The 24,988-nt window shown below is 39.1% G+C and overlaps 1 long non-coding RNA gene across 1 annotated transcript; it reads left to right on the top strand.

Annotated features, from left to right (window-relative positions):
* The first annotated feature begins 13,754 nt into the window (after nt 1-13,754).
* Nucleotides 13,755-15,893, top strand: LOC140487721 (uncharacterized). Its single transcript, XR_011962892.1, has 3 exons — nt 13,755-13,827; nt 14,925-15,010; nt 15,707-15,893. It is a non-coding gene; the product is annotated as an uncharacterized lncRNA (long non-coding RNA).
* Nucleotides 15,894-24,988: the final 9,095 nt, after the last annotated feature.

Below are 24,988 nucleotides of genomic sequence, written 5' to 3'. Positions count from 1 at the left end.
ACCTATCGAATGCAGATATTTTTGTCTGCTATGTCTAGGTCTGTTATAATCTTATACAGCTCTATCAAAAACATATCCAACTTCTTCACTTCAAAGAAAATCGCAATTTCTTCAAATCAATCCAGTGACTGCATTTTCTTCATCAGTGAGCCACTCCAGTAAGTCTGTACATCACAGTCTGAAAATCACTCATATCCTTCATTGTTGATGCCGATTTTGTTCCTCAAATCCAGACGATGCAAGTTTTCTGCACAACAGCAGTAGATTTATTATCGGACAGCCGGCGAGAGTTTCAAAGTGTCTCTAAAGTAGCTGAGTGTCTACTTGGAGAGACTCTTCTTCACAAATCTCTGCCTTACCCACAGAGACAGTATATTTAATAGGAATTAGACAAAGGCATATCAGTGCAGAACAGGCCCTTCGGCCCTCAATATTGCGCCGACCTGTGGAATTTTCTCAACTCGTCCCCCTGCACTATCCCAAAATCATCCATGAGCTTATCTAAGGATTGTTTAAAACTCCCTAATGTGGCTGAGTTGACTACCTTAGCTGGTAGGGCATTCCACACACTTACCACACTCTCTGTGTAAAGAGTTTGCCTCTGACATCTGTCTTAAATCTATCACCCCTCAATTTGTAATTGTGCCCTCTTGTGCAAGCTGTCGTCAATATCCTAAGAAAAAGACTATCACTGTCTACCATATCTAATCCTCTGATCATCTTGTATGTCTCTATTAAATCCCCCGCTTAGCCGCCTTCTTTCCAATGAGAACAGATCCAAGTCTCTCAGCCGTTCCTCATAAGAACTTCCCTCCACACCAGGCATGATCCTGATAAATCTCCTCTGCACCTTTTCCAATGCTTCCACATCCTTTTTGTAATGGGGCGACCAGAACTGTACACAATATTAAAACTGTGGCCACACCAGCATTTTGTATAGTTGCAGCATGATATTGCGGTTCCAGAACTCGATCCCTCTACCAATGAAACCTAACATGCCGTATGCCGCCTTAACATCACTATCCACCTTGGTGGCAACTTTCAGGGATCTATGTACATGGACTCCAACATCCCTCTGCACACCCACACTACCAAGAATCTTTCCATTGACCCAGTACAGTTCCTGTTATTCTTCTCAAAGTGCATCACCTCACATTTAGCTGCTTTGAACTCCACTTGCACCTCTCAGCCCAATTCTGCAGTTTATCTAAATCCCCCTGCAACCTGTAACATTCTTCCAAACTGTTTACTACTCCACAGACTTTAGTGTCGTCTGCAAATTTACTAATCCATCCACCTATGCCTGCGTCTAAGTCATTTATAAAAATGACAAACAGCAGTGGTCCCAAAACAGATCCTTGTGGAACACCACAAGTAACTGGGCTCCAGACTGAATATTTTCCATCAACCACCACTCGCTGCCTTCTTTCAGAAAGCCAGTTTCTAATCCAAACTGCTAAATCACCCTCAACTCCATGCCTCTGCATTTTCTCCATCAGCCTACCACGTGGAACCTTATCAAAGGCTTTACTGAAGTCCATGTATACCACGTCAACTGCCCTAGTCTAATCTAAATGCTTGGTCACCTTCTCAAAAAACTCAATGAGGTTTGTGAGACACGACCTGCCCTTGACGAAACCATGTTGACTATCTGAAATCAAATTGTTGCTTGTTAGATGATTCTAACTGTTATCTCTTATAATCCTTTCCAAAATCTTTCCTACAATGGAAATAAGGCTCACTGGTCTATAATTACCTGGGTCATCTCTGCTGCCCTTCTTGAACAAGGGCACAACATTTGCAATCCTCCAGTCCTCGGGTACTAAACCCATCGACAATTATGACTCAAATATCAAAGCCAAAGGCTCTGCTATCTCCTCCCTAGCTTCCCAGAGAATTCACGGAAAAACCCCATTCGGCCTGGGAACTTGTCTACTTTCACTCCTTCTAGAATTGATAACACCTGTGCGTAACTAACTTCAATCCTTTCTAGTCTAATATCTCGCACGTCATTTTTGTCCTCTACAATATTCTCCTTTTCCTGTGTAAACACCGATGAGAAATATTCATTTAGCAATTCTCCGATCTCTGCAGGGTCCACACTCAACTTCCCACTTCTGTCTTTGATTAGCCTTAGTCCTACCATAATCACCCTTTTATTCTTCACAGGCCTATAGAAAATTTCAAGGTTATCCTTTATTCTGTTTGCAAAAGACTGCTCGTGTCCTCCCTTTGCTTTTCTTAACTCTCTCTTTAAATCCTTCCTAGCTGATCTGTAACTCTCTATTGCTTCATCTGTACCATTTTGCCTTATCAACACATAAGCCTCTTTCTTCTTAACAAGAGATACAATTTCTGAAGTAAACCATGGTTTACAAACTCTGTCTGTGCCAGTTGGGTCACCCCACAGCCATTGACTTTCCAAAGACACAATCCAAGATTTTCGAACCTCTCCCAATCCAGGCAACATCCTGGTAAACCTGTTTCCACCTTCCCAAAAGCCTTCACATTCTTCCTATAATGTGGTGATCAAAACGGCACACAATACCCCAAAGGTGGCCTGATTATAGTTTTATATTCACTCCCCTGACAGAAGAAGGCAAGCCTGCCATTCACCTCCTTCACCACTTTCAGGGATCATTCAGCTTGCAACTGAAGATCCCTCTGTATATCAGGGCTGCTCAGGACCCTTCCGTTTATTGTATACATTCCTCTTGCTTTGTGTCTTCCAAAATGCATCACCTCACACTTGTCTGAATTAAAATATATCTGCAATTTCTCCACAAAACTTTCTGACTCATCTCTTTCTTGCTGTATCCTTTGACATCATTCTTCACGATTCACAACTTCAACAGTTTGTGCCATCTACAAACTTGCTAATTAAAACGTTTACATTTTCAAACTTTTCATTTATATACATTACAAGCAACAGATGTCCCAGTTCTGATCCTTGTGGAACAGCACTAGCCATAGACCTCCAGCCAGCAACATGCCCCTGCACAACTGTTGCTGGGAGAAATATCAAAGAGGAGCCTTGAGTTCTGTGTTGAGCAGCATGACCAACGTTTATTCAGAGCTCCTTACTAATACAGGATGGGAGAGGTCCCTCTCTGTCTCCCCCAGGTAAGTCCAGCATTTTGATGTGCTTACTTCATATGTTCCAGTAATATTTTCCCCCTGACCTGAACTCAGGGTTTGGAATGTCAGCTCGGATATTTCCATGTTTCCTTTCCCAGTCTCTGATTCTCTCAGCTCATGCAGCTGCTTTGCCAGTTCTTTCACAAATGGTTTAACCCTATCCTTGTCATTGCACATCTCCAGCCCTCCCACTACCATACCCTGTGGCATCTGCATAGTCCATCCAGTCACTAATTCAAAGGGGGACAGTCCCGTCGCTTTGCTGGGGTTGTCCTCCATTTCATTAGGCTGCTGGATAGTACTGTAACCTATCGCTGTCCTGTCTCTGAGAGAGCCTTAGTCAGACTAGCTTTCAGTGTCTGCGTCATTCCTTCGACTGTCCCAGAGCTCTGGGGGTAGTATGGTGATGGGATTTCTGTTCAGTACCAAACAGGGCACATAGCTCTTTAGCTATGTTCCCTGTAACATTTGTCCCTTGGTCAGAATCTGCAGGGGAATGCTTCCACCCACTGAGTAAACCTATTTATTAAAGCCCAGCAGGACATCCTTCCCTGGGATTGGGATGGGTGTGTGTGTAAAATCCATCTGTAGTTGCTCCCATGGACCCCTGGGTCCCTGCTGCTGCCTCCATTTTATTGCTTTCCCTGGCTCACACTGTGAACAGACTACACACCTTCGACAAAACCTTGCTGTATTTCTCCCTGTTCCAGGCAAGGATTGTAGTGGATCATCTGATATTGCATTTTATCCTCCCCAGTATGGGCCGGCCCATGATATGTTTTTAATAATGTCTTACACAGTGTAGTGGCACTGCTGGATCATCCAGACTCTGACGTGTCCTATTACTGCCCCACGCTTTTCCCATTCCTGTTTCTCCTGTTGTGGGACCGTTTCTGGGAATATCTGTAAACCTTCCTCTCTCACTTCTGTAGCTACGGCCATTGCCATCTCCTCAAATGTCGGCATTGTTTCAGTCAGTATTTCACATATAAGATTATTAAAGGATTGGACACTCTGGAGGCAGGAAGCATGTTTCCGCTGATGGGTGAGTCCTGAACCAGAGGACACAGTTTACAAATAAGGGGTAGGCCACTTAGAACAGAGTTGAGGAGAAACTTCTTCACCCAGAGATTGGTGGGTGTATGGAATGCTCTGCCCCAGAAGGCTGTGGAGGCCAAGTCTCTGGATGCTTTCAAGAAAGAATTGGATAGAGTTATTAAGGATAGTGGAATCAAGGGTTATAGGGATAAGGCAGGAGCAGGATACTGATTGAGGATGATCAGCCATCATCATAATGAATGGTGGTGCTGTTTCGAAGGGCAGAAGGGCCTACTCCTGCACCTATTGTCTATTGTCTATTCACCTGCCTTACCCACAAACTCACTGCTCCATTGGTGTGGGGTTTCTACTTCCCTGTGAGCTCTAATCTTCATTATTGCTGCTTCACTGGGAAAGTTAGCTGCTCCCACTAACTCTCTGACCTGTCCTTCATGCTCTACGTGCCCACAGACAGGGTGATGTACCCTCACCGAGCCCAGGCTATCACTTGGTCATGAACTATACCAAAGGCATGCTGTCTGTCTGTGTACATGCTGACTGCCTGACACCTGGCTAATGTCCGCACTTCTGTCAGGGCTCGTGATGGTTCTGCCATTTCTGGGTAATTCTCCACAAAAGTCCTCCAACAATTAAACAATCCTAAAGTTTGCCTTACCCCCTTCACGGTGTGCGGGTGGATAGTTTTGTCGACACAGTCTCAGCTTGTCTCCCACATTCACCTCCACATCCTCATGATCACCTCAGATTCTACTGTCTGTGTCCTTGCAGCAAGTTGTGTAAGACACCTACTTCAGTTTTAACCTGATCTATATTATGTTCAGGAAGATCATTTCAAAATGTGGTTCACTGCTTTTAAGCCTCCCCGTGACTTCACCCTGTCCTCCCAGCGTAGTTCCACCCCTCCCTGAGGTATCTGCATTTATCCAATTCTAGCTGTGTGAGTGTTTCTTCTTTTATTCTCCTCCCTGTTGGTGGCTTTAGTTTCTGCTGCCTTGAACCTAAACTTGGTCATTCTCTTCCCCCATTCCCTTCAATTCTCCTCCATTCTATCAGCTCTCCTTAATTTCTACCTGTTTGATCAAGGATTTGGTTTCCACCCTTAAAACTGTCCCTTTGTAGATCGGTAACAGCCCCATGGTATCGTTGCCGAACTGTTAATCCAGAGACCCAGGTAATATTCTGTGGACCCTGATTCAAATCCCATCACAGCAGATGTGGAATTTGATGTCAAGACAAATCTAGAATTATTCTCAATTGTGGGGTTGTATCTGCGAAGGTCTTTAAACTTTCCTTACTCACTTCTGCAGTTACTGCCACTGCCTCTTCCCCAAATGTCTGCCCTGTTTCAGTCAGTATTTCACTTGTCTTACCCACATACTTACTGCCCCGTTGGTGTGGGGTTTCTACTTCCCTGTGAGCTCTAATCTTCATTATTGCTGCTTCACTGGGAAAGTTAGCTGCTCCCACTAACTCTCTGACCTGTCCTTCAGATCTATGTGCCCACAGACAGGGTGATGTACCCTCACCGAGCACAGGCCAACACATGGTCATGAACTATACCAAAGGCATGCTGTCTGTCTGTGTACATGCTGACTGCCTGACACCTGGCTAATGTCCGTGCTTCTGTCGGGGCTTGTGATGGTTCTGCCAATTCTGGAGAATTCTCCACAAAATTCCCACAGTAATTAAACAATCCTAAAGTTTGCCTTACCCCCTTCACGGTGTGGGGGTGAATAGTTTTGAAATCATGGTCTATTGTTCTGCTGGGATTGTCCCCTCTCCCTTCCTGATTTGATCTCCCTGATGTGATGTCCCAGGTACATCTCTCCCTACCTTGCCACTCTCTGTGGGTTAATTTTAAGCCCGGCCTGCCTGACCTGACCCTGTATTCTGTTTAATATCTGGATATGTTCTTCTCACCAACTCAGGTAATGAGGTGTTGGTAAGATCAATGTGACTAACTCCATCAGCCATATATCGGTGGGATATAGTGGAATATTGTGGGATCCCTGAGGTAACTGGATCCAGATGTACTGCTTTCCTCAGCCAGTAAACGCCAGCTTATTCTGGGATTCCAGGTGCACAGGTATGGACCATAACCCATTCACAATATCAAGGGCTGAGACTATATCCTTTTGCGATTTCAATCCATTAAATACAGTGGTGTGGTTCGCTAATGTAAGATACTCTTTAGTGGCGGATTTACTGAGGGAGGTATACTCAATAATGAGGTGGGATGAGCTGTCCGGCTTCTGTCAGTTAGTCTGGGATAGTGTCGGTCTGACTATTCACTGCTTCTGTCGATCTGTTACTGTCACAATTACTGCCTCCTGGCCCCAGCTTTGATGGGATTCTGTTTGTGTGGGGAGTGAGAGGGCCCTCAATCTTTTCAGGATCTGCAGGTAATAACCCACATTCCGGTTTAAGTTACCCACACTGCTGTTTGGGTCCTAGCTATACCTCCCCAGATTCCCTGACTGTTCCAGTCTCCCTGCAAGGTAACTACTCTGGAGATGTCGCCTCTCCTTTGATTCCTGTCCTGGGCCTGACCAGGTTGTTCCCATATTACAGTTTGTGTCTCTGCATCAATAGTTGGTCCTAACTGTTCGAAACTGACAACTCCCAGAATGGTCCCTTCCTCAGTTTCCCACCCCCATATTTGAATATATTTTGCCATATCCGTGATCTGTGTCGGGAGAGGTTCATTTCATCCAGCTTCCTCAATTCCCTCTCCAACTGCTCTCATTTTAGTAATTGAGGGGTGTGGGGCAAATCCGTGTCGGTAACTGATATAGATGCTCCTTTTATGAATATTTATTCTGCTGATTCCCAAACACAGCGTCAATGAATATTTATATTCCATAAGTGAACAGATGCGCACACACAATGTGAACATCTATCTCCCTCTCTCTGCCTACGTTCCTTGGCTATGTGCCCTTTCCTGCTTCCCTTGTAACATTGTGGGTCTGGTTACCCTCCGTGTACTGCAGCTGTTCCCCTGTGTTTCTGAGTTTGCCTCAGCTCCCATGGCCCAATTCAGAATGTGGTTAGAATTATCTCCCACTGGGTGTCCCATGTTTATAATTACAGTTAAATGGGGTCCCAGTTTAAAAACAACAAACTGATATCATCATCACAGAATGGGGTTTAGTAATCCCCCGTGGTCCTTACACACCTCAGGCTTCCTCTCTGTGTGATCCTCAATATTACCCTTGGGTCCCTGAGTCACCAAGGTTATTTTAGCCCGTAAAGCCTGTCCCCTCCCCAGTGTTTTACTGTAATATCTGTAAGTGCCTGGAGACACTGGTCGGCTGTGCACTGGGGGGAACCGGCTCACACCCCCATATTCTCATTGCAGGGACAGGTTCTGATATACACGTCAGGGTATCTTGGCCTGAGAGATTTTGGCCTGACACCATCATCGGTGATACTGTACATCAACTAATTCATCCATATTCTCCCAATAAGGCCCATTACTGCCATTTCTCTATCAGGCTGGGTGTTAACACACCAACATCTGTCATTCAGCAGGTGAACTGTTCATGTTTGGTTTCTGTCAGTTCCCTTTGTTGCTCCCTACTGTCTGTCCAAGTTGACATTTGATGCCCAGTGGTGCCATGGACCTGGCCTTCTGGGCATTACAGGGTGGTGGGTGATCGCACCCATTTCCGTCCCTCTGTCCATACATGGGCACTTCACCATCTAACCCATTCCAGTCAGTGTCACCATCCTCACTGCCTTCTGAGGACAGCGGGGCACTGGGTACCTCCCCCCCCCCCCCACTGTAACTACCACCTGGCCCTTTGGCTTTAAGGCCTCACGTCTGAGAGCCACCACCTTCACTTGTTCCTGTTTCCCATAATAATGTAACACATCCTGTCATTCCTGGAATAAAACAGATCAAAATGTAAATTTGGTTTTACTTAAAATAAGAATAGTTTGACATTCACTCGACATATCTATAGAGGTGAGAATTGTACTGTGATTATTTAAGTGAATTTAATGTGTGATCATACAGTGAAAATAAACCTGATAATCAACGACAATGAATGAACCCATAATATGTGATTATTTGTTCCAGTTCTTCCATTGAAAATTCAATTTTATTTTAATGCTTCTCACCCATTACACCATAAGCATTCTTATTAGGGAATAAAGTAATGGAAGATATCAGAGAAAATAAATAGACTTTAATTTTAGCTTCACTGCAATAATGAACCAAAACAATATTTGGAAATATGGGTAAACTACATAACAAAGTTTCCAGTGTCATTATTGACGTGAAAACTATTTTAGTTTGCAAGTTGGTTTGCACTAAGAATAATTGGAAATGAATGGTGATTATGAATTGACCATTTAAAATATATTTTAAAGAGAATAGTCAGATATATTTTTTGGACGAAATTAGGAAAGTAAATAAATATGTATACATTGGTATTAATAGTTTTAAAATGTTTAGAAGTTGACTGGGATTATTTGATTGAGAGAGGCTGCATGATTATAAAAACGAATTCACCTTTTTCATTGCATTGTTGGTTTCACTAGAATCTGTTGTGGTCTAAGCTCTTGTTGTGTGCAATGGACTATCACTAATAGTTTAATTAACCTGCGAGTCCCTGATCAGGTTTCCTTTGTCTGTAATTCAGTCTGTAAGTGCGCGACACACCTGCTTTTCTGAGGGATAACAGAGATTCCTTTCAAAGGAAGTAAGTGGCAGTTCTCACTGAGAATGGTGTCTACCACACACCATCAGCAGGGAAGGGTTTTTCTCACAAATTCCAATCTCTATCTATAAATCTGATGGTACCTGTGTTTGTCAGTTTGTGGAGGATTCAGCCCCTTTGTTCTGAGCTGTTTTTATACAAGCAGTTGGTTCATTCTGTCTTTGCCAAGAATATTGTTTACTTTCCCCTTTTACTGTGATTCTGCAGGTTAGAATAGTCTGAGAGTCAATAATGTTCAATAACTGAACATTGAAATGTTTAGACTCTAACAGAGCAGTGGCTTTGTTTTCAGCTCATTATTCACTTTCCATTTCCTGGTTGTGTTGAATGTTACAGAAACAGGCTCTGAGCAATGTTTCCATTCACTTGTGTTGGAGTCACTGACAGCCACATGGTCAGTCAGTTTCAGGCTGATGGATCAGTTTCTCTGTCCTATTAGATGGTGGTCACTTGCTCAGTTTCCGATGGCTCACCTGAGCGTCAGTCCATCAGCTGCTGAAACCCTGCATCCAGCATTTGTTCCCCCTCACAGTGACTACTCCAATACAGTCCCAGCTTGTCTCCCACATTCACCTCCACATCCTCATGATCACCTCAGATTCTACTGACTGTGTCCTTGCGGCAAGTTGTGTAAGACACCTACTTCAGTTTTAACCTGATCGATATTATGTTCAGAAAGATCATTTCAAAATGTGGTTCACTGCTTCTTCAGGACCTACCTGAAGAAGGGCTTATGCCCGAAACGTCGATTCACCTGCTCCTTTGATGCTGCCTGACCTGCAAGACATTTTCAGTTGTAATTGTAGAAACCAGTTAATTACAAGTTACTGACAAAATATTTTAAGAGAAGCTGCTATTGATGGTGGAAATGCTGCTGGTTGGTATAAAAGAGGGCTGGGGTGAATACTGTACTCAGTTTTGATGAGAAAGTTGAGCAATGTAAGATTATTTTATCTTTGTTAATAAGAAGAGGCAGAGATTGTAGCTAGGACATCCGCAATCATCCACCCTCACCCCCACTGATGCTCAGTAGCAGCAGTGCCAATCAAGCGGGCTGCTTTATTCCGGATGGTATCAACTTTCTTGAGTGTTGTTAGGGCTGCGCTCATCCAGGCAAGTGGGGAGTATTCCATCACACTCCTGACTTGTGCCTGGTAGCGTTTGGACAGGATTTCAGGAGCCAGGAGTTGAATTACTCTTGTACCCACTATATTTATGTGGTGAGACCAATTCAGTTCCTGATCAATGATTATCGCCAGGATAATGTTGATAGTGGGTGTTCATTCATGGTAACACCATCGAGTGTCAAGGGATGGTGGTTAGGTTATGTCTTATATGTGATAGCCTGCATTTGTGCGGCATGTATGTTACTTGCCACCTGTAAGCCCAAGCCTGGATATTGTCCAGATCTTGTTGTACTTGGACTTGGACTGCTTCAGTACCTGAGAAGTAAATTATTTATTAACACTAAATAGTCACGAGATTATGCAATTTCCTTTTTCTATCAAATATCATGGACTGTATCTTGTTGTCACTCTCATATTCACTTTCATTATCTTTTTATTTTCTTCTTAATTCAGACACAAATGTTTGAACATCGATCAGTATAAAATTACATAAATTAAAATCACGTCACATGTTTCTACAAGTAAACTAATTGAATGAAATACATTACTTCTGTATTGTCTGCATTTTGACAAAAAAGAATTCTCTTCAATAACTATTGAATGGCTCATTTATTGTCCTCAATCCATCAATCGAGGTATTATATTTCAGTCTTCAGTTTACCGACCTTAATGTACGTCTAATCAACATCAGAGCAAAGTGTTTTTAAAATATTGAGTCAATTTATTTGTTCAGAATACAACATTTATTAGGAATTCACTATTAGTGGGCAGCACTGTGGCACAGTGGTTAGCGCCAGAGACCCGGGTTCAATTCCCGCTTCAGGCAACTGACTGTGTGGAGTTTGCACATTCTCCCCGTGTCTGCGTGGGTTTCCTCCAGGTGCTCCGGTTTCCTCCCACAGTCCAAAGATGTGCAGAGGAGGTGAATTGGCCATGCTAAATTGTCCGTAGTATTAGGTAAGGGGTAGATGTAGGGGTATGGATGGGTTGCGCTTCGGCGGGGCGGTGTGGACTTGTTGGGCCGAAGGGCCTGTTTCCACACTGTAAGTAATCTAATCTAAACTATCCTTATAATAATTGCAGAATAATTTGTTTGTCTTTCTAACGTGTATCGCCAGATCCATATATTATTTTAATCCATATTTTAATTTAATCCATTGAAACAATGCTATTGTTTTCAGGTCAACTATCCCACAATGGAACCAATCATTTTGCATGCAACACGCTTTGTAAACTGACTTTTGCTCATTTGAATAATCACAGTAATCTCAGCTTTATGAATTCAGAAAACTGTAACGACTTTTCACTGCAATAATTCCTGTTCATGTCTGCACATTGCACAGTCATGTCGCAAAATTAAATTTCTCCTTCTTACAAGTGTACTCATAGATTTTCGAAAATCTAAGTGTTGCTAATATCTAATTAATGTTCAGTTCAGTAGGGGGTATAAATGTGTAATAATGGCTCAGTACATGAAGTAATGTGAAGATATTGCAATGTACAAACTCACAATGATTGTGAATATCAATTTTTATTTTAACCATGGAAACACAGTTGAAGTGATTAAATTATATTTCACTTCAATGCTCACATTCATTGTATTTCTAATCACAATAAGAGCAAACTATTTCATGTGACAAAATTATTTAAAATTCATGTCACTTTTTAATGGATACAAAATAGAATTAACACCCGTTTGTTCTTTCCTTTCCCAATCACAGTGAAGTTTGAATTGTAGAATGCTAGACTGATACAGCACGGAAACAGACCATTCAGCCTAACTTGACATTCCGGCCAGGTTTCCGAAACTAAACTAGTCCCATTTCACTGTGTTTGTCCCATACCCCTTCGGACGTTTTCTATCCAATAAACTGTCCAAAAGTCTTTTAGATGTTGTAATTGTACCAGCCACTGCCCTTCCTCTCACAGCTCATCCCAATATGTGAAACACACTGTGTGGAAAAGTTGCCCCTCAGACCCCTTTTAAATCTTTCCCCCTCACCTTAAATATTATTTACACCGTAGAATCTTTAAGACTGCAAAGTTATTAAAAGTTGAGAGGTATTTAGAAGCAGCATAATAACATTCATACTTTATTCAGTGATGTGAAGGAAATAAATTCAAGATGTTGTGATCATTATAATGAACAACAGTTACAAGTTGAGACAATGTTGGTTGAAAAGCAATTCAATCGACACTTAGATATTTTCTAATCAACTTTGAGGTGTTTTGACACATCTCTGTCGAAGGTGGGAATTGTACTGATGGCTCCTGGTCTACTAGTACACACATTACCAGAGCCCTCCATAATATTCCCATGCAGGAAGGGCAGGACTATAATCACATACTTACTGTGTTTATTCACAGGGAAAACTGCTCAGATATTTATTGTTATAATTGGACTAGGATTGTATTAGACAGTTCCAGTGTGTAATGGACCGATAAAAAGAATTAGTAATTTCTAATAATGATGGAACGAAGCAACAATGGTCTTAAATAAACATAAATCTCATGATAATCAAGTAAGTCAATTTGTTTGAAGCAGTTATTCATCTGCATAAATTAAAATTAACCTGCTTTTTAATGCACATGAATTGGAAATAAAGTATTGGTCATTCAATGTGACTACTCAGCGAAAAACAACTTCCCTCGTTTTCAAAAAAATGTGATTTCTAAGAATTCAAGATTTATTGTAAAAGCATAGAACAAACATTTGTTAATTCTGGTTTATTTATACAAGGAACACGTGAAATTTAAATAATGCTTAACATGAAAAATACTTAGCTCTTATTGTAATAATCAGAAATGTAGCAATGTTAGAATTGAAGTGAAATACAATCAATACAAGAATGTAAACAAAACTGTGGATGCTGGAAATCACAAACAAACTCAGTAATTGCTGGAAAATAACTCAGCAGGTCTGGCAGCATCTGTGGTGAGAGTTGGGCCCAGTGACCTTTCTTCAGACTGCACTTTTTCTTACAACCAATTCAATCCAGCTAAAATTCCACACTTAAAATTATTTTTGCTAAGATTAAGAGATTGTAGAGTGCAATATTGTTTGTATCAGTTGATGTACTGAGACATATACAGCTGGAGATATTGGATTTCAACAATGATTACCAGTTAGGTTTTGGTAATAATTAGTTTTAAAATGGCTGATAACAAATTTAAGAATGATGAGAAAACTCTTATTGCAATGTAATTGTGCAATATGTTGGAAAAAAAATGAAATATTTATGTAAAAAATAGTTAGCAATCTCTTAATTGATAAGACTGATTAATGATCCTTCCATTAATACCAGGATTCAAATGAAAGAGAATGAGAGAGTTAGAATGAGTGTTGGGTGAGGGAAATTTGGTTGATTGCAGGTGTGTTGACCTGAAAAGAATGTCAATATTTCATTATGATACTGGCTCTAATAAATAATGGATTAAACGAAAATGTTAATCTCATGATCGTGTGATAATTGAAATAACAATTAAATAATATTTAATGTGAGAACGCAACACTTAAAATGATACAATATTTTCAAAGCAGTTTGTACTGGATATTCATTAAGATCAATAAACTCAATTAAAATATTGGGTTAGTTTTTTTTAAAAATCACACTTTAGAAGATTATTCATCAGAATTATTCTGTCATTGAAAAAACCTCATTTCTTCAAGAATTCTGCATTTCCCTCATTTTCTGTCTTTTTCCCACAGGGATCTGTACTGGAACCCTTCTGTTTGCGATGCAATTATATAGAAGTGACATGGATTAAAATCTAATTGGGTGAGTTAATAAGTTTGCAGATGATATAACGTTCAGTGCAGTTGGGGACAATGTAGAGTGTTGTCAAATAATGCAGCAGGAAAAAGATAAATTGCAGATATGGGCAGAGTAATTAAAGGTGAAGTTTAATCCATACAAGTGTGAGGTGTTTCACTTTGGAAGCTCAAATGTTAAAAAAAAAGTAGATAGTTAATGGCAGGACCCTGACAGCTTTATTATTCAAAGGGATCTTGGCGTTTAAGACCATGGCTCCCTGAAAGTGACCATGCAAGTAATTAGGTGGTTAGGAAGGCAAATGGCATGCTTGCCTTTATTGGTCAGGGAACTGGTTACAAGAGTCAGGAAGTCATGTTGTAACACTTTAACACTTTGGTTAAGGCATACTTAAAGTATTGTATTCACTTTTGTTCGCCATGTTCCAGGAAGGGTATGGAGGCTTTGGAGAGGGTACAGAGGGCGTTTACCAGGATGCTGCCTGGATTTGGAGAGGCGAGAAAAACTCAGATTGCTTTTTTGTGAAGTGGCGGAGACTGGGGGTAGACTTGATGGAAGTCTGTACAATCATTAGATACATAGATAGGGTTGACGGTCAGAAAGTTTTTCCCAGAGTTGACGCGTCAAAAACTATGTGACATGTGTTTAAGGTCAGGAGGGAAAGTTCAAGGGGAATGTAAGGGGCAATTTGTTTTGTACACAGGGAGTGATTGGTGTCTGGAATGAACATCCAGGGTTGATGGTGGAAGCAGATACATTAAGGCTCTTTAATGTTTATTTCGATAATTTGGAAGGATATAGACCAAGTGTAGGCAGAAGGGATGAGTTTCTTTTGCATTATGTTCAACACAATGTTATGGGCCAAATGGCCCATTCCTGTGCTGTACAGATCTTTGAGAGAAAACTAATGTCTAACTCATATGACATTTAATCTAATCAATATTTAGCCACTGGTGTCAGAAATAGGAAGGAAATAAGTAGATAACGAACTTGACTATAATCTAAAAATATAGTCAATTAAATTTACAGAGGTAATTTTTTGATATTTGTTCTGAATTATCAGATTAGCAACTTTGATGGAGATGTGTTTAAAATGTTTGCAGTTATTGATGTTCTGACCCAACATTACCCATGTTAAACTGAAGATTGGACCAGAAACCTGTTAGAAAACTTGAAAATATTCAGTAAGGTGAGATGCACATCATAATTTCTTACTGCCTATACTACAATAACAAAATCTTTCAGGTCTACACCAAAAAGCATTGATTTGCAGCCAATGCTCATTATAAATATCTGAATGCTACTCGTTTCAACAATCAAAGTAATTTCAGCCTCATCGATGAAGAGATATCTTAGACATTTCACTAATAATTACTGTTTATGTTGACACATTGCTCGTTCAAACATTAATGAGATTTCTCATTAATATTCAGTTCAATGATAGCATATTAATAATTTAGTTATTGTTAATATCTAATAATTGATCAATCCAGTAAGGGATATAACAGTGGAATTATGGCTCAGTACATTAACTGATGGAAAGAGATTGTTGTGTTCACTCTCCCAATTATTGTGAATATCGATGTGTATTTTGATTTGATTTGATTTTTCTTCAACATGAAGATTTATTGTATTTCTGATCACAGTAATAGTTAAATATTTTAAAGCTAAAAAAAATTCAAATTTGTGACTTTTTTGTCAACAAGAAAAAAGAATTTACATGCGTATGTTCTTTTCTTTATCAGAGTAAATTTTGAATTGTTGGAAGTTTTACATGTGTGTAAGGAAGGGGAGCTGCCTGCAGCTGAATAGTCACATTGAATGATTTTTTTTGTTTTGCGATTACATCCTGCTGCTAATCATTCTAGTTATCTTTTCATTTCAGGAAAAACTGCTTTAAACATATTCCGCAGTTGTATTTTGCATGAATTTACAATAAGCGCATGGTATGTGTATTTATCTTTCTTTCAATTGCCATTATTTTAATTTTTAAGTAAGAGCATATGTGCTTAGTACCATATCACAGCAAACCCGTTTGGAAATATTGAATCACTTAATGTGTCAGTGTTCTAAAATAGATTACCAATTCATTGTTAGTCCAACAATCACACAGTAATTTAATTTAGGTTTTCTAACAAATATCGTGAGATTCACATTTCATTTTAAATCATTATTTCGTAGTGCCAATTTTACAAAGAAAAAATTATCTTTTATTCCAGGTCAACACAACCATAAACCAAGCAATGATTCCTCATCCAACACTGACAGGAAATATCTGATATCTTCTCATTTGAATGTTCACAGAAATCATTGGATTCATATTCAGCCTTACAAATGAAGATACGTCTGATTGTTTTAGACTACAATTCGACATGTTGCGGATTGTAATATGACATTTGTAATCATTTTAAGTTTACAGTGACTAGTTTTAACACTAATTGTTACTTATATCTAATATGTAATCATTGATCAAATCAGTATAGTCGGCTTTAAGTGTGGAATTAAGTCTCAGTGACGTAAGCATATTGCATGGTACTGTTTCCTAATGGTTGCGAATGTTGATTTTTATTTTAATGCTGAAATCCTTGTTGATTTGCTGCTGTAGGGAAGCCCTGAGCAGCCTGCCTTGGAATTAAAACACAAAATGGTGGAGGGGAGATAAATAAGACGAACAGTCTGTTTCAGTCTTAAGTTTAAAAAAAGAACATTTTGTACAATCCTACTCCAAGTCCATAAGTATGCTATTCCAGACAGTCATATTTCAGATAGTGATAAGGGAATGCAGGCACACAGAAAAATGACCAACCCTGACTTTCATTAATGAAAGAATAATTGTCCCAGTGAATGAATAAACACCAACTACAGGATAGAGCCCAGCTAACTTCCACAGCGGCTGTCAGGGAAACAGACAGGGTTTGATTGTCAGAAATAGTTACTATTTTAAAGTTACTCAGAACATTTAAAAAGTTTCTAATTACATATTCTTGAGAATCGTGAATAAGGCATAGTGAGAGGCCCAAAGGACTGCAGCAATTAATTTTGTAATGTGAGGAAATAAAATACACAGAGATCCCAAGGCCTGGAGATTATAGCACCTGTAAAACACCATGAAGCAATAGGAAGCTCGGGCTATCCATAGCGATGTTCATCCAAGATTAGGTGTTCTACAGAATCGGGTGTCTGTATCATGAGGGAAGGACTGTAACCACATTGCATGTGGACATTGTAATACAGAAAGTGTGTAAAAATACTGTTTTTTACTGTACACGTTACAGTGTGTCATGGACCTCCCTTCCTAGATTGGCCTCGGGGGATGATCCCTGTATTATCTGATTGCAGCATGAGTAAACATCTTCCACTTGCCTGAGTTCGGCCTATCTCCTCAGTCTTCATTCCCTGTCAGGGGAAATCACTCCTACAGCTGTGGTGACATTTAAATTCAATACAAACACTTATTATCTGTGAAATTATTCCTTGCAGAGCAATATCATTTTCATGTTAATTTTTTAAATTTTTGTTTTCAAGAACACAATGGAGGAACATCCATTTGTTATTTAGTTCAACTTATACTAAATTTTAAATTATTGAAAGGACTACACATGGGGGTGGCGGGGGGAAGAACAATTCTTCAGCTCAAATGTCACATTAAGTGACAATTTCCGTTTTTCAAATCATGTGACCTCCAAAATGATATTTATTTTAATTTCATTTTGAGGTAGTTTTATTTTCTTCCAACATTAGTTGTCAATCAACAATAATCAAACAATTATTAGTTTTTTGCTACAAAATGACTTCCTGTACCAAATGTCATTAACTCGATGTTTAGTTCATAATAATACTCACTTTCCCATCCTCATTATTTTCTTCCTAGTTCTGACATTTATCTAAACATTTATCATGATAAAAATTACATTAATAAAATAGACATGAACCGACCAAAAAAAAGTTGAACGATGTTCAATTGTTGCTGAGATTTTTTAATTATTAAAGCCACATTTTATATTTTAATTTTCAGTTTATTAATCTTAATGAATATACAATCGACATCAGAGCAAAGTGCATTCAAAATATTAAGTCAATTTATCTATCAGGATTTTAGAAACAATTATCAATTACAATAATTACGCAATACTTTAACTTAGGCTTTATAACAAGTACAATGTGCTTTTAATATCTTCCATATTTCTTAGTGTGAGTGCTACAACATTAAAACTTGTTTGATAAGGCCAATATACCCACAAAAGACCAATAATTGCCATTGCAACATCATTTGTAAATATCTGACTTTTGCTCATTTGAAAGATCACAGTCTTCTCAGCCATTGAAATTCAGAGAACACCAGTTAATTTACACTGCAATATTTCTCTTCGTTTCTTAACATTACTCAGTGGAATAGTAAGAGGAGATACCTCATTATCCTTAAATTCATTAATAAAATATTTCAAATCGATTTGTTGCCAAAACCTAATTATTGTTCAATTCGGTAAGGGGTGTACATGTGGAACTATGTTTTCATATAATAACTAATGCAAGGACATTGCAATGCACAATCACTCAATCGTTCTGAATATTGCTTTTCATTTTAAACTTGGAAACACTTTTGAAGTGATTTGATTGGAAATCACTTCAATGTTAACATTTATTGTGTTTTTAATCACAATAATAATTGAATATTTTTCACGTGCAAAATCATTGAAATCCCCACGAATTTTTTGAAGCACACAAAAAAGGGTTGGCATCTCTCTTCTTTCATTAAACAACCACAGGAAATGGTGACTTCTTAGAAATCGTATATTTCAGAAAGAATGAAACTTGTCTTCAGCTGAATAGGCACATTGATTGACCAATTCATCGTTTTGTTCCAATTTACGTGTAGATCAAAAACATTGTAATTTGCATTTCAGAAAATGTGGAACTTATGAACATATAGAATAATTATATTCATTTTTATTTATAATGCACAGCAATCACAATTCTGTCAAGTTGTCATTCCACAAGTGATCATAAAAATCATGTTAAATTAAGACATTTATTAACTCCCATCATTATTGTAAATTACTACTGAATTTTCAGAAGATTGCACACAGTATCCAACCATTTAATTCCAATCCAGTTATCACAATAAACATCTGATTAGTTTTCAGCCCTGCGCAGCCTGCTTGGGAATGTTATGAAGGAATCTTGTGCAACTCTGGTCGTGTCTCTGTTACCAGACCAGAGGATACAATTTCAATTCCCACCTTGCACAGAGCTGTGCCAGAGCAGCTCTGAATGTTGAGAAGAAAATATCTAAGAATCGAATGAATTGCCTTTCTATTCAACATTAGATATGTTTTCATTTGTTGTTCATTCCAATAATCACTGTATCTGCTATATATTTTCTTCAGTCCGCTAATAACAGAATGTATCTGATTCCACTCAATCAATATTCTTTGCAAAATATTTGATAATGTTGCACTCACAAAGATGAAATATGCAAAGTAAAGATATTCCTTGATTTTCTTTTGTTCTGAAGAACTGAGTTCAGACTGCACATAGAACTTGATGCTTCAAAGATATAAATATGAGAAAAAAAATTAAGTTCTTCTTCAGTTAAATAAACAAATGCCACTTCCTACTATATATCAATTTTTAGTTATTGATCTGTTTATGAGTTGTCTGAAATTTGTTTTTAGTTTTCCATTCACCTATTTATATTGAATGTAAGGTTGAAATGTTGTGAAAATATCCGAGTGCATTCATTTGAAAATTGAATTTGCATATTTCTCTCTAATCCAGTTTATTGCATGATGACTTAACAGTGTTTTGTTCAGCAAACCTAGTGAATACATAAAAATAGTCTCATCTTAAATAAGATCTTTCACACCCAGTTATCATTCTGTTCCTAATTCATGTAAATATCTAAATTTATTGAAATCAATGTTCACACAAAACAGTGCACATAAAGCGACACAAAGATATTCATCATCAGCTGATTACTATTTAGTGGAATAACCTGAGTGAGTATCTTATTGTTTCTAGGACAAATGACAACAGTAAGCATTTATTTATTATTCTATGCAGTTAATGCAATTGATGTGCTATATTTCAGCTCAGTCGTTAATGTTGATTTATATTGTTTAAACCAATAATTCTACTTTATCACAGATATTGACTATACTACAATAATGTTGGGAAGCAAATCTTTGTCAATCTAACAATCTTTAAACTCATTTTTTGTTGTGTGTGTACAAGAAACCATTCAAATTATAACCATTTTTATTACAAATTGAACAAATACTGCATTTTAAATTTGTGAAGTTCCTACATTTTTGCAAAAGGGTTAGCCTTCACTAATGTCACATTTAAAAAACTGCTAGTTCAAATCACGCGTGCTACATAATGATTATTGTTTTCATTTCATTGTAAGAAAAGAACTGCTTGTTGATTTTTTTGTCATTTCTATTCCAACATTATTCATCATTGTACAAAACTGACCATATTATTAAAATCACATATATGCCACATATCATTGACTACATTGTTCAGTTTCAAGCTCACTTTCATGACTTACTAATTCTCTTCCTAATTCTGACACAAGTCTTTAAACATTGGTCATAATATTGATCATATAAATTGATGTAACATATCTCTACAAGGAATCCAGTGTATGGAAATTCACAATTCTTGTATTACGTACATTTTTTACTTAAAAAAAGAAGATTTTTGCCCCATAATCACTGAATGGCTCATTTGTCTTCCATCCATAAAGCTCGGTACAATGTTTTATTCCTCAGTTTACTGATCTTAATAAATATCCAATCAACATCACAGCAAAATGCTTTTGAAATATTGATTCATTTTAATTCTTCAAAAGACAGCATTCATTATCAAGTCATTGCCATTACAATAATGGCGCAATTATTTATAAAAAATGTCTTTTTAACAAGTATAGTGAGATTCACATTTAGATTTAATTCATTATGTCTTAGTACTAATAGTACAGTATGAAAATACCTTTATTTTTCAGGTCACCTACCCCACAAAGGAACCAATGACTTCCCATCCAACCTCATTGCAAATATCTGATGTTTGCTCATTTGAATGATCACGGTAATCTCAACATTAAAATTCAGGAAAATGTAATTACTTTTCACTGAATTAATTCCAGTTCATTTCCAGACATTGCTCAATCACTTGCAAAAAGAGATTTTTCATTATTCATTAATGCATTGACAGACTTTGATAATTCAATTGTTGCTGATTTATAATAAAAATAATACTTATTCAACCTAGTAGGTTGCGCAAATGTGGAATAACGGCACAGTACATGAACCACTGTAAAGATATTGCAGTGCACAATCTCTCGATCATTGTAAGTATCAATTTTTATTTTACCTGTTGAAACATAGTTGAATTCAATTAATTATATTTGACTTCAATGCTCACATTTATTGTGTTTGTAATCATAATACGACTTACGGATGTTTCATGCAACAAAATCAAATGAAAAAGAATTAGCATCTCTTTATTCTTTCATTCAACAATGGCAATAAATTTTGATTTTTTAAATTTTGACATTTTTGGAAAGAAGGGATATTGTCTTCAGTTGAATTCTTGCATTGACTCACTAATTCACAGTGTCCGCTACTTATTCTCTTTGGGTTCCTATGAAAAGGAATTAACTAGTTCTTCTGATTGTAAATTCCTGGAAAATATTTGAGAATGTTGTGGTTTTAAAGGTGACAAGGCTAAGTGATCGTAAGTCATCAGTTATTTTGTTAGAAAGAGCTTGATTCAAACATTTCGAACACACACACACACACACGTTGTTATTCTGCTGTGTAACAAGGGGGAAAACAAGTCGCTTTCTTCAGCGTTAAGTAAATATATGCCACTTCCAAGTGTTCATTAGTCAGGTAATTACCTACATTTGTTATTAAAAATTGCAATTCGTCTAAATATTGTTATGACCTTTGATCAAATTAAATTTTTAATTATTGTTTATACATGAATTGCCGGGATTTTGTTTTTTTTTTGTTTTCCATACACCTATTCGTATTGAATGTAAGATTGACATGCTTTGACAATATCATTTGAAACTTATTTTTTCGTATCTTTCACTGATTTTACTTATTGCATAAGATTACATGGTACCTCAGTGGTTAGCAATGCTGCCTCACAGCGCCAGGGACATTGGTTTGATTCCCTCCTCGGGTGACTGTGGGGACTTTGCACGTTCTCCCCAAGTCCATGTGACTTTGCTGTGGTGTCCTCCCACAATCCAAACATATGCAGGTTAGGTGAGCTGGCCATGCTAAACCGCACGTTGTGTTCAGGGATATGTGTATTAGTCATAAATAAATGTGAAGAAATATGATCGGGAAAAGTGTTTGGGTGGGTTACTCTTTAGAGGGTCATTTTTTTCAAACAAATGGTCTGTTACCACACTGAGGTAACAGGGGTGCTTTCATAGCGTCGCTTGTATTAAGGTGCGCCCCGAGATCTAAGCCACGTTGGAACTGAAACGGGAGGAATCGACAGAGCGGCTACAGAATGACATCGCATCCATTTGGTTTTCTTTAAATCACTGACGAGCAGGAAAATGTAAACGGGGAGGGCGAGTGGGGAAGTGAGGCAGTTGCAGCTCTGGTAAAAGTCCAAAGGTTCCTCTGAGAGTGTAATTTCTTTCATTGTTGCTGATTGAATGAGCCACTAACGTGCGAACTGCTCCAAAACATGATTCAGGACCTCTGGTACCAACTCTCGCACGTTGAATAACGACAGACAGTTTCCAAATGAGGCCTTTCAGAGACGACTTTGGGGTACGTTTGACAGACAGACAAGTTCAGGAATCCGTGGTGCGCTGTGACACCAGCGCATCAGCGTCTTCCCTGTCTTTGAACCGAGCCGCCTGCTCAAGGAATGCAAATGCGGTACTGCTTTTCGTGGATGGATCAGAAGGCGGAAACTACACTCTCAAACAGAATGGTATATGATCAGAACCAGGTTGGAGAAAAACTTTACAATACTTTGCACAGTCATTAAATGGAATTGCATTACATTTCACGAGGAGAGCAGATTTGATCAAGCAAATTCGAAGACAGGTTTGCAGATGGGAAAGCAAGCAAGGAAGCTCCGTTCTTGTCCATGTGAAAGGCTGCAGTTGAAGAACAAAGCAGTTTCGCGTGTGATGCGATGAAATAACAGTCTCCATTCGGTTCCAGTAAAAGCTCAAATTGTTTGGAACAGCACAGCTGTTGGCTATTTTCCGCGCGGGAGGCGAACACGATCATGTCAGCAGAGACACTTTGAAATATTTGGCACTATCCCACACCACAGTTCATTCCCCGGGAAACAAGCCCATTTTTCTTTTGTTTTCAACATCAATACAGTGGGGACCGAAACAGCATTTTAACAAGCTGCAGCATTGGAGTTAAACAGCAGAAATGGCAGTGGCGGGATTCGAACCCGCGCCCCTGTCAAGGCTGAAACCTGGATACAGCGCCTTAGACCACTCGGCCACACTACCAGCCAGCCGGCTGCGCTGCCCGTTTTCTTGCATTTCCAATTGTGCTCCTGCATAACAACAGATGCAAAGTCACATGAAAAGGGTTCCATGATCCCTCTCCGACTCGCACAGCGTCTGGGATGTGCCCGGCTACAATGTCAATGTCGCAGCAGATAATGATAGCCCATCAATCCAGACAAAAATCAATGGTAAGCTGAGTCTATCTTCTCGGACTCTTTTCAGCTACAAATGTATCTGTGAGTGCGTGATAATATATGTTCGCTTATTTGGTCAAATAACCATGAGCTGCTTGACATTACTGCAATTTCGAATCTTGCTTTGCTAAATGATTTCACCCATTGCTCGAATCAGGACGACTTTCACGTTTACACGGAACACGAAACACACCGGAGGACAGGGAAAATGCACAAAGCTGAGCAGGCCGTGTTCCAAATCATACCGTGCAGCATAGTTTCAGTCACTGTGTCTGTTTTGTAGAATAAGGGTCCCAAAGGAAGTTCTCTACCCTAAAACCGGAGGTCGCATTACATTCCGAGAGCGACAGATTACATTGTGAGGATGCTCTGACCTCGGGGCCGGTTCGAGATGACACTTTCCGTGCCTTTTACCTTAAACGGGCAATTTGCTGCAGAGATGTTCACTCCTGGACATGAGCCACATGGATACCAACTGAGTCGGAAACCTATGCGGGAATCGACGGGAAGCGACTCAATCCATTTTGCTAACTTCCATGGTGCTTATTAGAAATGGAGTTTCTGTTTACCTCAATCGAAAAGGCAGTTTCTGAACATAGTAACAGAACTCAAAAGGTAATTACCTCACCCCACCCCCACTCCGGAAGAGGTGCTAACTGCCCTTGATTGCTTTTTGTTCACGATGTGAAGATCTCTCACGCCTGAGTCACCTTCACGTCTCTGGTTGCTGAGTGAATCACAAAGAAGGATTTTCTCCAGAGCTGCAACTGCCTCACTTCCCCACTCGCCCTCCCCCGTTTACATTTTCCTGCTCGTTAGTGATTTAAAGAAAACCAAATGGATGCGATGTAGCCTCTCTGTCGATTCCTCCGTTTCAGTTCCAACATGGCTTAGATCTCGGGGCGCACCTTAATAGTAGCGACGCTATGAAAGCACAGGTCCAGAGGTTCCTCTGAGAGTGTAATTTCTTTCATTGCTGTTGCTGATTGAATGAGCCACTAACGTGCGAACTGCTCTAAAACATGATTCAGGACCTCCGGTGCCAACTCTCGTGCGTTGAATAACGACAGACAGCTTCCAAATGAAGCCTTTCAGAGACGACTTTGGGGTACATTTGACAGACAGACAAGTTCAGGAATTCGTGGTGCGCTGTGACACCAGCGCATCGGCTTCTTCCCTGCCTTTGAACCGGGCCGCCTGCGCAAGGAATGCAAATGCGGTACTGCTTTTCGTGGAAGGATCAGAAGGCGGCAACTACACTCTCAAACAGAATGGTATATGATCAGAACCAGGTTGGAGAAAAACTTTACAATGCTTTGCACAGTCATTAAATGGAGTTGCCTTACATTTCACGACGAGAGCAGATTCGTTCAAGCAAATTCGAAGACAGGTTTACAGATGGAAAAGCAGCAAGGAAGCTCCGTTCTTGTGCATGTGAAAGGCTGCAGTTGAAGAACAAAGC

This window comes from Chiloscyllium punctatum, chromosome 17 (genome assembly GCF_047496795.1).
Source record: "Chiloscyllium punctatum isolate Juve2018m chromosome 17, sChiPun1.3, whole genome shotgun sequence".
NCBI classification, from domain to species: domain Eukaryota; kingdom Metazoa; phylum Chordata; class Chondrichthyes; order Orectolobiformes; family Hemiscylliidae; genus Chiloscyllium; species Chiloscyllium punctatum.
Note: the sequence above shows the minus strand (reverse complement) of the source record. Positions and strands in the feature narration are given on the sequence as shown.